We start from the raw sequence: 15,289 nt of genomic DNA on the forward strand, positions 1-15,289 counted from the left end.
TTCTAATTTATATATTTAAAAGTATTATTTATATTACCAAAAAAAAATACTTTTTCTTAAATATATATAAAAATTAATTATTTTCTCCTAATGTTACTTTTCCTAAAATATCATCATTTTAATGCATGACATTTTATGAAATCAATAAAATTTAGTGTAATTAATTAATTTTCCTAATGTGTAAAATAATTTTTTTTTTACTTATAATAAAGAAAAGGTAAAGTACTTATTGTAAATTATATATATAATATTGGTACAAAATTCTAACTTGGAACCTAAATATAGCGACTTATGACAAATTTGAAGGAAAGAAAAGAAGTAGGTGAGGTAAAATCACAGAAAGAATATTAGTACATAATTCTAACTTCCAACCTGAATGTAGTGACTTACAACAAATTTTAAGGAAAGAAAAGAAGTAGGTGAGGTAAAACCGCAGAAAGATCTACTAAGCCTCCACTATCATTCATTAAATTATATTTTTATCCTTCAACCTTAAAAATCACATCAAGATGCTCTTAAGTCTTAGCTTACTAAGAGGAAAAAGTTACTGTATTACTTAAGTTAGGACTACTATCATTTTTTATTATATGAAATGTATTCAAAATTAATTTAATAAATTAATAATATTTTAACTATACATCATATAAAATTAATTAAAGATTATATAATTGTGGGCCATTTAATAGTATAGAAGTGAATAATTTTTATTAAAAAAAAATGGTCCAGCTTCAATATTGAGACGTGGCAGGTTCCAATTGGGGTTTGATTTGAAATTGAAGCATGTTAGGCCCACGTCGCCCTCGTTGTAACCCACGAGGAAGGTGCGACAATGAGGACAGAACGAGAGATTATGATCCACTGCTTATTGAGGCATAGAATAGATCAATAGAAGCATAAAGTCCATATAGGAGTACAATTTTATTAATTTAATCATTTAAAATTTGTATGGTTCACGTGGATATTTAATTATTTATTAAAAATAGATATTTCTACACCACCATTTGAGACCTTATTACACCAAAAATAGAGTGATTCATGTAACATAACTAACTCCCTCAAAAAAAAAATGTAACATAACTAACAACTATTTTTAGGTGAGAATAACACAAAATTTACGATGGAGTCTACAAAAGTTTGCTCCTAGTGGTTGGTTTGATTATGAATAGGATTGAACACGCGTAAGGTATCATTGTTTTAAACTACAAATTCTCTATTTTAAATCTCTGTTAAAACTTTTTTAATGTTAGACCAATAATGGGCATACTAAATATAATTGACACTGTGAATTTGAATACTTCAAAATCATTTCAATTCGATTAATTTTCTTTCATTCGTTGGATATATTTTAAAATTTAAATCAATATACTTATTTATTGGACATACTAATTAAAGGTTTACATGGGAGCAAACCATCCCATGTTCTAACATCGTCCCAATAAATAAAATTTAATTCCGTCTAATTTAGTTTTACTGTTTAGGGAGGTCTAACTTAATCATTTGAAAAAATACATAAAATGTTGAAAAACAAAATTTAATAGTAAATTTTGATTTTAATAAATAGACAAAAAGATATATTACGTTATGAGTATCATGATTTTATTTAAAAAAAAAATGTTATGGTAGATTAAGAGAGGAAGATCAAATATTATGTGCCTTGGCATTTGTGAGTCTGCAATTATTTAAAAGCGTCTTGGTAAGCTAATATAAACGTGTTTACAAATTATTAATCCACGAGAGATGCGAAAATTAATTGGTGAACTAGAATATCTACATTTTAGACATTTTTTAATTCACTAATAGTGTTAAATTTTTTACATTAATTTTGTTAAAATTAAATTGATAATAATCATCACCCTAACATTTTTTTATTAGTTGAGCTATTTTATTTTAGCATGCATGGTTCAAGTGGTACATCTTTAGAAAAAAAAATATTTTTAGGAGAGAAATGTGTTTATAAATAATTATTTTATTTTAGTAATTTATTAGTGCGGTGTAAAATCTTTATCAGTGAATCGAAATATTTAGAGGTTGTAACACTGTGCATGGTAAGTTAATTGTTTAGAGTTTAGTTAACTCTGGAGAGAATGCTATATAAGGTTTTTTTTTTTAGAACGAAACCTCATAAGTTCATTCTCAAAGAAATCTAGAGATAAGTTTTAAAAAGAAAGACTCTAGGTCTGTGAGCTTCCTTTTCTTCCAAGTTTCTCTGTTTGATTCCTCTTCTCTTCTAGATCACTAATCTCTTCTATCTTTTCTTGAAATTCAAGTTAGGAAGTTTGAATTTGGCTTCTATCTTTTCTTCCCCTTCTTGGCTGTTATAAGCCAATTTTCAGGTGAGGGAAGATAGGATGTTTTTGGTTGGTTACATGTAAGTTTAGAAACTCAATTGATGCATGAAATTGGGGATTGAACTATTGACTCGAGGGGTTTTTCCCACCTTCATTGATTTACGGGGTTTTTGGGTGATTTTGATGCACTGGATGGGTGCATGGGGGATCTGAAGATATTTTTGGATTCCATAGAGTCTGGTTGTTGAATTTCATGGTTTGCATGTTGTTGCTTCGTCTAAAATTGTAGATGTTTCTAGAAATTTTTGAACTTGGTATGCTGGTTTTTGAATTTGCATCGGCTGTGCCTTCATGGCATCGAATGGGCATGCATCAGGGGTGACCATCTCACGGTCACCTTGGGCGCGAGATTATTATCATTGGGTGTAATTTGAAATGAGGGCTTCTAGATGAATGGCGTCAGGTGTGAAAAAGGCCACGTTGGGCGCAATATCAGATAATGACTTGGTGGCGTCGGGCGTTGGGATGACTATGTTGGAAGTGGATGCCCCTAGAAGTCTCTAACTTGGTGGCGTTGGGTGCGGGGATGACTACACCAGGCGTGGATGCCCCTAGAGTCTCTGACTTGGTCGCGCCAAGCGCGGGGATGACTGCGTCGAGCATGGAAGCCCCTAGGAGTCTCTGACTCTATTAAGTCGAGCATGAGCTAGGCTGCGCCGGGCGTGAGTTACAATTTAGTGTTGTGGCTGAGCTGTGATGCTTTGGCATGTATTGGTGTTTGATGTTGATTCATATATGCATGATATATGATGTAAATTGATGATTGGTTCATATGTATGCTTTGAAAGATATAAATATGAATGTTTGAATGTGAATTATTATGTATGTATGTTCATATGAGAATGAATTTGATCATGATGGTGGATTGACCATGTATGATGTATGATGGATTGTTTGCATGTGGTGTCTTATGACATGTGTCTAGCCTAGGACTTTAGGAAATGGAAAAATGTTTTAAACTAGAAAAGCTCATATAGAGTTTCTTAAGAGTGGTGCTTGGACAAGCCATTGTATGAATGAGAGTGATGTTTGGATAAGTCACTGATTTTGGGTGAGAGTGGTGCTTAGACAGGCCACTGGTTTGAGTGAGTCTCCTCTAAGTCCTTAGCTAGTATTGGAGCGGGGTATAAGGTCGAGGGTTATTCCATTAACCAAGTACTGAGAAAGTTGTGTAGTTCCTAGTGAATAGGCGATGGGCAAAATCCATAAGTGACTTGATAATGCATGTCAAGGTCGTGGTAAGCCTATATCCAACTATACTATTCCAAACGGTGGAATTGAACTTCCAAGTGTGTAAGTGACACTATCCGAGTAAACACATGGAGGATTTGATGTCTCGGTTTGTTGTTGACCTAGCAAGGCGCTCCATGTGTAAAAGCGGTCGGGTTGATTTCGGTAGGATAAGATGTCACTTATACTGCTTTGTTGTTACGAAGATATCCTAGGTGAATGCGTGATGACACACTAGATGATTGATATGCATTGATATTTGTCATGAGTTGCATTTACTGCATAAGTAGTGTATGATAGAGTGTATGATGTGACTCTATGAGAATGATTGGTGATTTGGTGATAGTGTAGCATAAATGTTTATTCTCATGCTTACATGATTGATTATTGAACTCTAACTTACCCTTTTGTTTCCATGTGGATGGATTGCAATGATCATACTATGTATGGGAGCAGGTCAATGTTAAGTTGGAGCTAGTTGTTATAACTGCTGCAAGATATAGAGTTTTGTCTAGTGTCAGAGTTACCATTTTGAGTAACTATTTGATTGTGATTAACTGGTACTAGGAGAGTATTGTTATTTTGGATGACTATATATATATATATATATATATATATATATATATATATAATTTTATTTTGTGCATAGAAATGTAGTTTATTATTACTTTTATATACATGTATGTTTTTTGTTATCCAATTTAATAGTTTATGTTAACTAATTAATGTAGTTAGTACGATTTCACTAAATGTATGGATCACGGCGGGTTGTTACAGAGGTTATTTGGTTTAAAAAAAATATTTTATACTTTTACTTTTTATTTTCATTTTTTGAAATTAATTTGATTTTTAACTTTTTAGATTTATAAAACATTTGGTTTGCTTTTTGTTTTCTATTTTTAAAAATAAAAATATTGAAATTGTGTTTGATTTAATTATTTTTAATGAAACTTTTTTAAATGCATTTTTATAAAGTTTACAAACAAATTTTAAATAATAAGAATATAAGTACATATTTATTAATGAACAATTTATGAATAAAGAAATATATGATCTTTCTTATATATTAAATATAAAATGATTATCTTATGTGATGATATTTTTAAAGACTTTTCTATTTTATATTGAGCATTTTCAAACATTTTTTCTAAATGAAAGGGCTTTTTTTTAAAAAAAATTAAATTTTTATCTATTTTAGTTTATATTATATTTTTTCTAAATTAAATTTAATAATTTTAAAATAATTTTTTTATAATTAAAAATAATCCTCTGTCACTATTTAAATTATTATTCACAAATATAAAAATATTTCATACATTTAAAGATATTTATTTACAGTATATAAATTTTAAACTAATATAATTTATAGATTTATAATATTTAATTATGTATATAATTTTTCATAAATTATATTTATATATAACAACTAAATATTAATATATATCCTCAATTAGATTTTAGACGAATGAACAGAAATTTCCTTGTATTTTTCTCATTATTATTCTCATATAGCATATCTAAGAAATTTAATAAAAGACAAAAAAAAAAAAAAAAAAAAAACTCCAGACTAAAATCATGTGCAGTGTCTCTGTGTTTTCGACATTATTGTTAAATCGTCGAAAACAATATTATTTCATTTTCAAATTCCGACTCTTTTTAAAAATGTTTTCTCCGAAAATATTTTTAAAAACTGAAACTAACATATTTTTAATATTATTTTCTATTCTTATTAAAAATGAAAACAGAAAAATTTGGGAAACTAATTTTACATCATTTTAGTTAATTAATAATGTCAAATTTCTTAGTATGATAGTATCATGGTAAAATTAAGTTAATAATAATAATAATAATCAGTCTACCATTTTTATTTGTTGAGCTATTTTAATTTTACTCTGCATGGTTCACGTGGCACATTTATTTAGTAGATTACTTGTATATGTTGCTATACTGACACAGGTAGGTAGTACATAATTAATTAATTATGGATTTTGTCATTTTGATCCTCTACAGATTTCCTAAACACTGCACAAATCACATCCGTTCATTTTATTTTATTGTATAAAAAACAGTTTTAAAATTAAATATTATTAAGTTTTATGATCAGATGTAGAATTGCATAGGGTATCGTTTCTTTTGAAACTACACACAATCGAGATTCTACTTATTCACATATTTAAATACACCTTTATATCGGTTTAAAGGGAGGAAGAGATAAATGGATTTGAACATAAAAAATAGGCTAAAAACATAATTTGGTCCCTTATAATCTTTTTTTGTTTCAATTTAGTCCCTCATTAATTTTTGGTCTCAATTTGGTCCCAAACTAATTAATTACACAACTATAATCTTTTAAGGACTGAAATTACTCAATTAAAACTTTAGAGATCAAAATTGCATAATTATAATATCAAAAACACAATTAAGCAAAAAATATTTTATTCACAATTTTGGAACGGGCCGTTCTGAATCCAGAACGGCCCGTTCTGAAAGCAGAACGGGCCGTTCTGTTTTTAGAACAGCCCGTTATGCGTCACTGATGGTGTTTTAATTTTGCAACCAGAACGGCCCGTTCCGGTTTCAGAACGGGCCGTTCCGGTCCAGGTGTTTTCAAAAAAAATTCCCATCCACGTGGATGCCACGTATGCATCTACGTGGCCAAAAGTTAACTCCGTTTAAATAATTTGGACGGAAGTCCCACATTGAAACTAATTAATTAATTTGGGACTAAATTGAAACTAATTAATTAGTTTGGGACCAAATTGGAACCAAAAATTAATGAGGGACTAAATTGAAACAAAAAAAGATTATAAGGGACCAAATTAGGTTTTTAGCCTAAAAAATACTATTTATCTATGTTAAGGGAGGTGAAATAGCATGAAAATACATTAAAATAGTAATTTAGCTGCAATGCAAATGCGTATTTATTATATTATATTATATATAAAATATATTATATTTAAATATATAAATTATATTTTAAATAATTATATATAAATATTTTTAAATGTATAAGTTATATTTTAGATTTATGATAAATAATTTGTATTGTGAAATAATATATTTTTATTGATTGATAATTTATTTCAAAGTATTAATATTTCATTAATAAATAGTTATGATAAATAAAAATTAAATTATATAAAAATTTAAACAAATTAATGAATAAAAAATAATGAATTTAATGAAAACACTCACAAATTAATGAATTTAATGACGCCAATTGAAAACACTATGTTTTTAATTATTTTTCATGTCAAGTATGTGTTTTTAATGATTTTTATTTGATTTTTTTTTGTATATTTTATGAGTTTTTGTTAGTGCATTATTTCTATTTCACTTTGTGTTCTCCTCCTTCAACTAATACTTTTTTTTTTTTATGTATTTTGTTAGTTTTTTGTCTTTCATTTTTGTGATTTAGTTTCAATTTTTTTGTTCAATTTCTTTTTTGTGTCCTCAATAGATGATGGATTAATATATATCTATATCTATATATTTATTAAAGGTATAATAGTCTTCGTGAAATTTTTTTCGCTCAAAACTATATAACTCGGACCTAGTTATTTCCTAAAACTCTTTTAACTTTTAAAATTCAACCATTTTCTATTAATTATAAAATTAAATTATTAGTCTTAAATCACATCACCCAACGATCCACATCACCCAATGATATAGGAGATAATGGTTATGATTAATGGCCTGGGGAAGGAGAATGCTTAGAAGGAGATAGGAAGAGATTCGGAAGGAGACTGAGGACATCCGACATAACGCGAAAAAGATGCAAGAGACAATGCATGCCAACTTTAGGATGGCAGAAGGGACCTTAAAATGGGGTTGTCTAAAGATTTTTGGCCATTCTTGGTGAAAATCGAAGTGAAACCCATTCTACGTTATTACATGGTACCAAAAGTTGATCCATTTAGTGGAACATAGGATTCTAACTAGCAATTGACGGACTTCTACACTTAAATGTTGATCAGCGAAGGTAATGTCAAAGTTCAATGTAAGATGTTCATGGGAACATTGAAGAAAGCAACATTAGATTGGTTTAATAGCTTGTCTAATCGATTTATCAACAATTTTGAAGTTTTTTTTGTAACGCGAATCACTACAAAGAAGCATAAACCTCTAACAACCGTTGACTTGTTCGAGTTGAAACAATAGCGGGGAAAGTCTTTAAAGGACCTTCTCTTAAGGTTAAGCAAAGTCAAGATAAGGATAACATCGCTAAATAAGAACATGATGGTTGCAACATTTCAAAAAGGTATATGATCAGGGGAGTTTTGCAAGTCTCTTAGGAGAAGGAATCCTTAGGCGATGGCCAAAGTGAGATCATACACCTTGAGCCACATCAAATTAAAGGAAGGTTAGACTAGCAAGCAGACAAAGGAATATAAAGAGATAGTTCCCTAGAAAGCACCCTCCTAGGACTCTCTTAAGCATAGAAGCGGATGGAACAAGAGGCACAATAACTATTAATTAAGTTGGTATGTAGTTAGTCATTAGGAACGAAAACAGATTGCTAGGAGGGATAACCATATACATATGACTCTATTAAACACTACTCATGCAGACAAGTTTCGTTAAACCCTTGGATCGTTAGTTAAAATCGAATTATGAAAAGTGGTGGGAATTTCACCGAGCTCATGGTCACGATATTGAGAAATGTTACACCTTGATACGACAAATCATGAAACTAACAAGATAAGGGCATTTGAGGCATTATCATTGGAATTTGAAAGAGCACCCATCGAAGAAAGGAAATCAGGATTGACGTGACCCTTCACTTGGTGTCTATGATGCATCTTAAAGTGAAGTCCTCGCTAGAAGACAATTGATTTGTAGGTACTCTAATTTGAGTGGATAAGAAATCAACTTGAAAATGTTATGAGGATAGCATGTGAGGCTAGTAGAATTTTTATAACCCTTATAAGTTCCACGACGTCAACTTGGTGGAGTTGGATCCTCAAAGGGACTTTTGGGAGAGAAGCCCCAAGTTGGCCGAGGATGTGAAGGCGATTAACATAGGAAGTAGGAGGACAGTCAAAATAGGTGTGAGACTGAGCAGTGATATGGAGGATTGTATAATTAATATGCTGAGAAAAAATGAGAGCAGTTTCACATAGAGCCTAGTCGACATGCCCAAGATTGATCTAGATTATAATTAATATGTTGTGGCACAAATTGCCATTGGATTCAAAGGCTATATTTCTCGTTCAAAGGAGGAGGAAACTCTATGAAGAAAAGAATGAGGTGATTTTAAAGGAAATAGACAAATTGTTAGACATGGGTCATATTTGAGAGATTTAGTATCTGACCTAGCTATCAAATGTAGTGTTGGTAAAAAATTCTAGTGGCAAATGGCACATGTGCATGGATTTTATTGATCTCAATAAGGCTTTCTCAAAGGACTTGTACTAGTTACCTAGTATTGATTACTTAGTTAATGGACCATTTGGGGTGCAAGCTGTTGAGCTTCATGGATGCTTGTTCGAGGTACAACCAAATTTGGATGCATCAAAGTGATGAAGATAAGACTACATTCATAGCTAACTAAATAACTTTTGATACCGTAATGCCTTTTGGTTTAAAAAACATCAAGGAAATGCACCAAAGGTTGATGGACCAGATATTGATCAATCATTTGGGTTAGAATGTGGAAACATACTTAGATGAGATGGTGGTTAAGTTAGGAACATGAGATTCTCATTATATCGACCTACAAGAAGTTTTTGATACCTTGAATCGATACCAACTAAAGCTAAACCTAGTTAAGTGTTCATTTAGGGTATGATCTGGCAAATTTTTGGGGTTTATGTTGATACCCTGAGACATAGAGGCCAACTTGGACAAGTGTTTTTCCATTATAAACATGAGAAGTCAAGGGACTATAAAGGAAGTATAAACACTAACAAAAAGGATAACGACATTGTCTCACTTTTTATCAAGGGTGGGAGACAAGGATTCCCCTTTCTTTTAGTGTAAGGAGGCCTTCACACAACTGAAAAGTTCCTAACTACACCATTGATCCTTACAAAGCCACAAACATGTTTGTTGTTGTTATTGTACTTTTTTGTCATTGATCAAGCACTGAATGTTGTTTTGACTCAAGAGGTCAAGGGTGTTCAATCCTCCATATACTTTGTTAGTAAGTACTTCAAGAAGTCAAGATGAGATACTAAAAGCTAGAGAAGTTGGTACTAGTTGTAGTGATGACGTTTGTAACATCGAGCCCTTTTCTTTCTTTTTATCTTCCAGACCTTGGGAGTGTTTAAGAGTGTTGTTGTGACTAAAGTGTTCCTTTTTCCTTCCTTCCTATGGCTAACCTATGAAAGATAGAAAACAAATTGCGGTGGTAGTTGGTGCTACCTCAAAAGCTTAGAGGTTGCAAAATTCTATTCTCCTCCTTTTTATTTCTCTTCTTTTTTTTTTTTGCAGTTGGAATCCAAGTAAGGGAAGTTGGATTCAATATTCATTTGAATTATTTGATTTGTTATTGATCTATGAAGCTTAATCTTGGTTGAAAATCATTGAAATTTATGACTGATTTTGAATTATTTGCATGTTGAAGTTGGGGTTTGGGCTTCTTGAACATGTGGAGGAATTTAAGGTGATGGATGATTGAATGTTGATGCATGTTGAATCTGGTGATGAAAATGAGTTGTAGATGATGTTTAAGAAAAATTTGTGAAGTGCAAGTGAGAAATGAAGGAGAAATTATGAGCATGCGAAAAAAAAATGCTACAGAAAGTGTTGGAGCACTAGTTTCGACATTAGTGTTGAAAATATTCCAAATAGGAGGTTCAAATAGAGATCCAGCACTGCAGCAACAAAATGAGCACTACAAAGATGAAAAACAGGGTTTGGTAGAGATTCAACGCTATAACGACAATTAGGCACTACACAATAGGGAAAATTGATCTAGCAAAAATTTGGTCTTGGAGTCTGCATGAAAGTTGTAGCCCTATATATTAGCTTCCCTATGGCTTTAAAATCACCTTAAAAGAAAGTCTAAAACTCAAGATATGAATTTTTTAGTGAACAAATGTCAAGTTGTCAACATTAGTCCAAACTGTTGTAATTTTTATAATTTTTAACATGGTAGATGATGGAATTAAAACATGAGATCATCATGAGAGTTGTAGAAAACCTTATTGTCTTTCATGTGTGATAAGGATGAGTATGATAATAGTAGAATTTCATGTGTATTATTTTATGTGAAGATTATCATTATATGATAATTGATTTTTGATAAGTGATGTGGTGATCCAGCACCATGATGTACAACTTATTTTAATATTTTTCTAGAGACATAACTAAGACCAAAATGAAATTAAATAGATAATAAAATATAAAAAGGAAACAATAAAGGGACCTCAAGATGGATGTATTGTCGCTAACATGTTTCTAGCATGTATTACTATTTATGTTTTGATTATAATCCATTCAAAAGAATATGAAGAAGATGTACAAATATACAGAATATTTATGTTTATTATAATTTTAACCTAACTTTTTATTCTTTTAAAGGTACATAAAATTGTGGTAATTGATTTAAAAAATATCCACTCGAAAGCTATTTAAATTGCTTTAAACATAGTTCACCTCAAATTCAAAACCTTCAACCTTTTCTATTAAATGTTTACCTCTGTTAAAGATCTTTTTTCTTTTGCCTATGAATTGGATATTATAGCATAGAAACTCATTAAAAAAATCCATAAAATTAATGTCATATATATTCTTAAAGAATAAAAGAACTAGTTGATAAAGAATAAAAAAATAAAATATTAACTTGTGGGAAAAAATTTAATCAACTTTCTGTTTTAAATAGAAATTTTTGTGGGAGTAGTTAAGAAAGTCAAGGGATTCAAACTACATTGTCGATTCATGTTACAATTACGTTTATAACTACAATAAAACATTAATAATGAACAATAAAATCTCATTAAATATCACTAGTAATGAATTACATTAAAAATATTTTTATATCCAAATTTTTATTATTAATATTACATCATGTTTTATCGTTATTTGTTAATATTGTATAAAGTTTTCTTATGTTTTCAATTTTTTAAATTTAATTTTTATTTTAATTTTAAACCAAATAGTATTAATAATTAATAAATATTTATAATTAGTAATTGAACGTTAATTTAGCATTCATTAATATTTAATTACATTAAAAACATTAAACACATATTTTTATATGTTTTAACGAAAAGTTATGAAGAGAAAAAAATGTGACAAAATAGTAAATATATAGAAATATATATTTTGCAAATATATATAATAAATGATATCGAATATAGTAAATATATATATATTTTTTGTATAAACCTACAATAATTTATATATTAAAAATAGTAAATATATTATTTTGTAATATAAATCTATAATAATTTGCATATAAAATTTCTTATTTATTTTTTAAATCATATATATTTTCAAAAATAGATATATAAAATATAAATATTTTGGAGAGATATTTTTTAAAATTTAATTTTTATTTGAATTTTTAATCAAATAGTACTAATAATTAATAAATTTGTATAATTAGTAATGAAACATTAATGTAGCATTTAATAATATTTAATTATATTAAAAATATTAAATACATATTTTTATCTAATTTTTTAGTTATTTACTTTTTAGAATAAAATGTTTATTTTTATATGTTTTAACGGGAAGTTATGAAAAGAAAAAAAAAGTGGCAAAATAGTAAATATATAGAGATATATGTTTCACAAATATATATTGTAAATTATATAAATATAGTAAATATATTAATTTGTTGTATAAATCTAGCAATAATTTACACGCTAAAAAATAGTAAATATTGTATTTTGTTATAAATCTATAATAATTTACATATAAATGTTCTTATTTACATTTTTTTAATCATGTATATTTTCATAATAGATATATAAAATTATAAATATTTTGGAGAGATATGATTTAACTAACATAAAATTCTAAAGGCAATTTTTGAGAAATTTTTTTAATAGAAGAAGTTGTTTAGTTTTTAGAGGAAAAGATATTCCCCTTTATGTCGGAAGAAAGTTTTGGAGGGAAACAATTATTGCATAATTTATTTATATAGAAATGTGTTTCATATTTGACAACTTGTATTATATTTCTACTAATTAGGTTTTATTAAGATTTCAAAAATTATTAAAATAATATTTTAATTAATTAAAAGGATTTTATAAAATAATTATAAGTGTTTTTAATTTTGTTATAAAAAAAATTTAAAAAAATGTATATTTTAATAAATATATTTAAAAAAATGTTTTTTTTTATATTAATGGATATTTAATAATGTTTTTGTTTTAAAAGAAATGAGGAAAGAAGTCTTTTATATATAAAAAAAAGTGGTTAAGTATAATCAGTTTACGTTTTTGGTATTTCACGTTTATGTTTCTCTCTCTATTCTCTAAAGAAGTGGAAGAATTGTCTAAGGGCATCTCCAATGAAAACAACTCATTTGAAGTGCTTCATGTATTGAAAAATGAAATAAATGGTCTCTAGTGTGCCATGTTAGCATTAAACAACTCAAACACAAATTTACTCCAATGGTAAGAAACTTTAAGAAATTCAACTTTTAGAATTTTTTTCTAATTATTTATGAACCAAATTTAAATTTTTATTAAAAAAGATAATTGCACTATAATGAAAGAAAATAAATTACGAGAAAAAATACACAATAAGTAAATATTAAAAATAAAATAAAGCAATAATAAATACATAAAAATTATACAAAATTAATTTTTGTAACGACCCGATTGGCCATTTCACTTACCACTAAACACACCGGAAACACTAGGCAGAATAGAACAAATATATAAATATAGAGTCTAGAATATAAATATATACATATGTCCCAAATCCAACTAGCGTTAGGGCATGAAAACAAAACAATTACATCCATGTCACTATGCCAAGTGAACAAACAGACAAAACATCCATAGGTATCAGCTTCAACTTTCAGCTGCCGACCCATCACAAATCCTCCACCTATCCCTGCTCTGCTCCCGTACATAGTACGATCATAACAGTCCAACCACATGGAAAACACAAAGGGTAAGCTAGTATAAAGAGAAACAACATATGGGAAATCTTTAACAATAACAAAATTTCTGACCATCAACGCTTTATCAATAAACATCTAGTCAGTTATTTCCACACAGATTTACCAATACACACAAAATGCGTCGTCACGCATATCACCTCGGAGATCTCCTACAACACCTCAGCCTTTCGGCCTACAACACCTCAGCCTTTCGGCCTACAACATCCAGAAGCAACACACAGTAACACACAACTATTCAGCTTAACATATCAACTTACAACATTGCACAACTAATACACTCACATATCAACTTACAAGAATATGCAACTAATATATTTCAACATCATCAATACTATTATCTACTATAGATTCCTCCATTTCAAATTAACTCAGCATAAACAACAATTTCACATCATATGATACAACTTCACTCACGCGCCCGAAGCACTAGTAGTTGCGCCCAGCGCAGTACAACCAAAGAGTATCGAGGGGGTCCGCGCGCCAGCACAGGTGTGCCCGCGCCCAGCGGGCTTAACCAGAGAACCCAAGGCTCTCTCGCGCTTGACGCAATGGCCATTGCGCCCAGCGCTGGCCAGACAGAGACTCAATGAGTCTCACGCGCCCAGCGTGCACAACCCTGCGCCCAGCGCGGGGAAGGCAGAGACCTCCCTTGGTCTCGCGCCCAACGCAATTCAAATTGCGCCCAGCGCCCATCTAGCAGAGACTCCCAAGGAGTCTCATGCCCAGCGCGACAAGGGACGCGCTCAGCGCCCAAAAGAAGAACCAAAACCTGTCACAACTGGTATCGCGCCCAACGCGGGCCAAGTCACGCCCAACGCGGGCCAGCCAGAGACCCACAATCTCAAGCGCGCTCAGCGCACTCATCATGGCGCTCAGCGGGCTTGACCAAATAGGTCCCTTGATGGCCGCGCACCCAGGCGCGAAGAACCCCGCTCAGCGCGAAGCTCAACAGCAGCCAACCATTTTCGAACAAATTCATCAAAGACCTACGAAAAGACCAGAAACTTCACATGCAATCGGTTCAAAACACTACATTTTCATCCAAGAGTTCAAAAGTACTACCTTTTTCAACATGCAACAACAATCAAGACTGTTCCCCAAAATTTCTCAACAATCCCCGAAACCCAAAAAATAACAAGTTTCCTTAATCCAGCCACGAATCAGCCATCGACAAGCATCTAACGAGTTCTTAGAATTCGTCCACAACCAGAAATAGCGAAAAAGAACAAAATACTAACTTCCCTTACCTCACTCAAGGAAATCGAGCTTCGGGAAGAAATGGAGAAGAAGAGAGTTGAAAAAGGAGATGAGGAAAAAGGCTCCGCACGATTTCGACCAGAATCCACCCTTCAATCAGCACCTTAAGTTGAAATGGAGCACCAAATTGGTCACAGGGAAAAGCAAGTGAGAAGTGAGTGAATAGAGGGCTAGCAAAGTGATGAAGAAGAAAAATGAGAATGGGTCCGGGGAGAAGGAGAAGAAAAAAAATAAAAGGGGCCTCACAATTTTTATCATTATTATTTCCGAAATGTTCCCAAATATGTTCAATAAAATCTGCTTGAAATCTGGTAAGGAACGGTTGCTTGAGGAAGTAACTCTCTCTCTTCTTCAAGCAACTCATGTT

Source organism: Cajanus cajan, chromosome 1 (assembly GCF_000230855.2).
Source record: "Cajanus cajan strain Asha chromosome 1, NIPB_CcT2T_4, whole genome shotgun sequence".
Classification (NCBI taxonomy): Eukaryota; Viridiplantae; Streptophyta; class Magnoliopsida; order Fabales; family Fabaceae; genus Cajanus; species Cajanus cajan.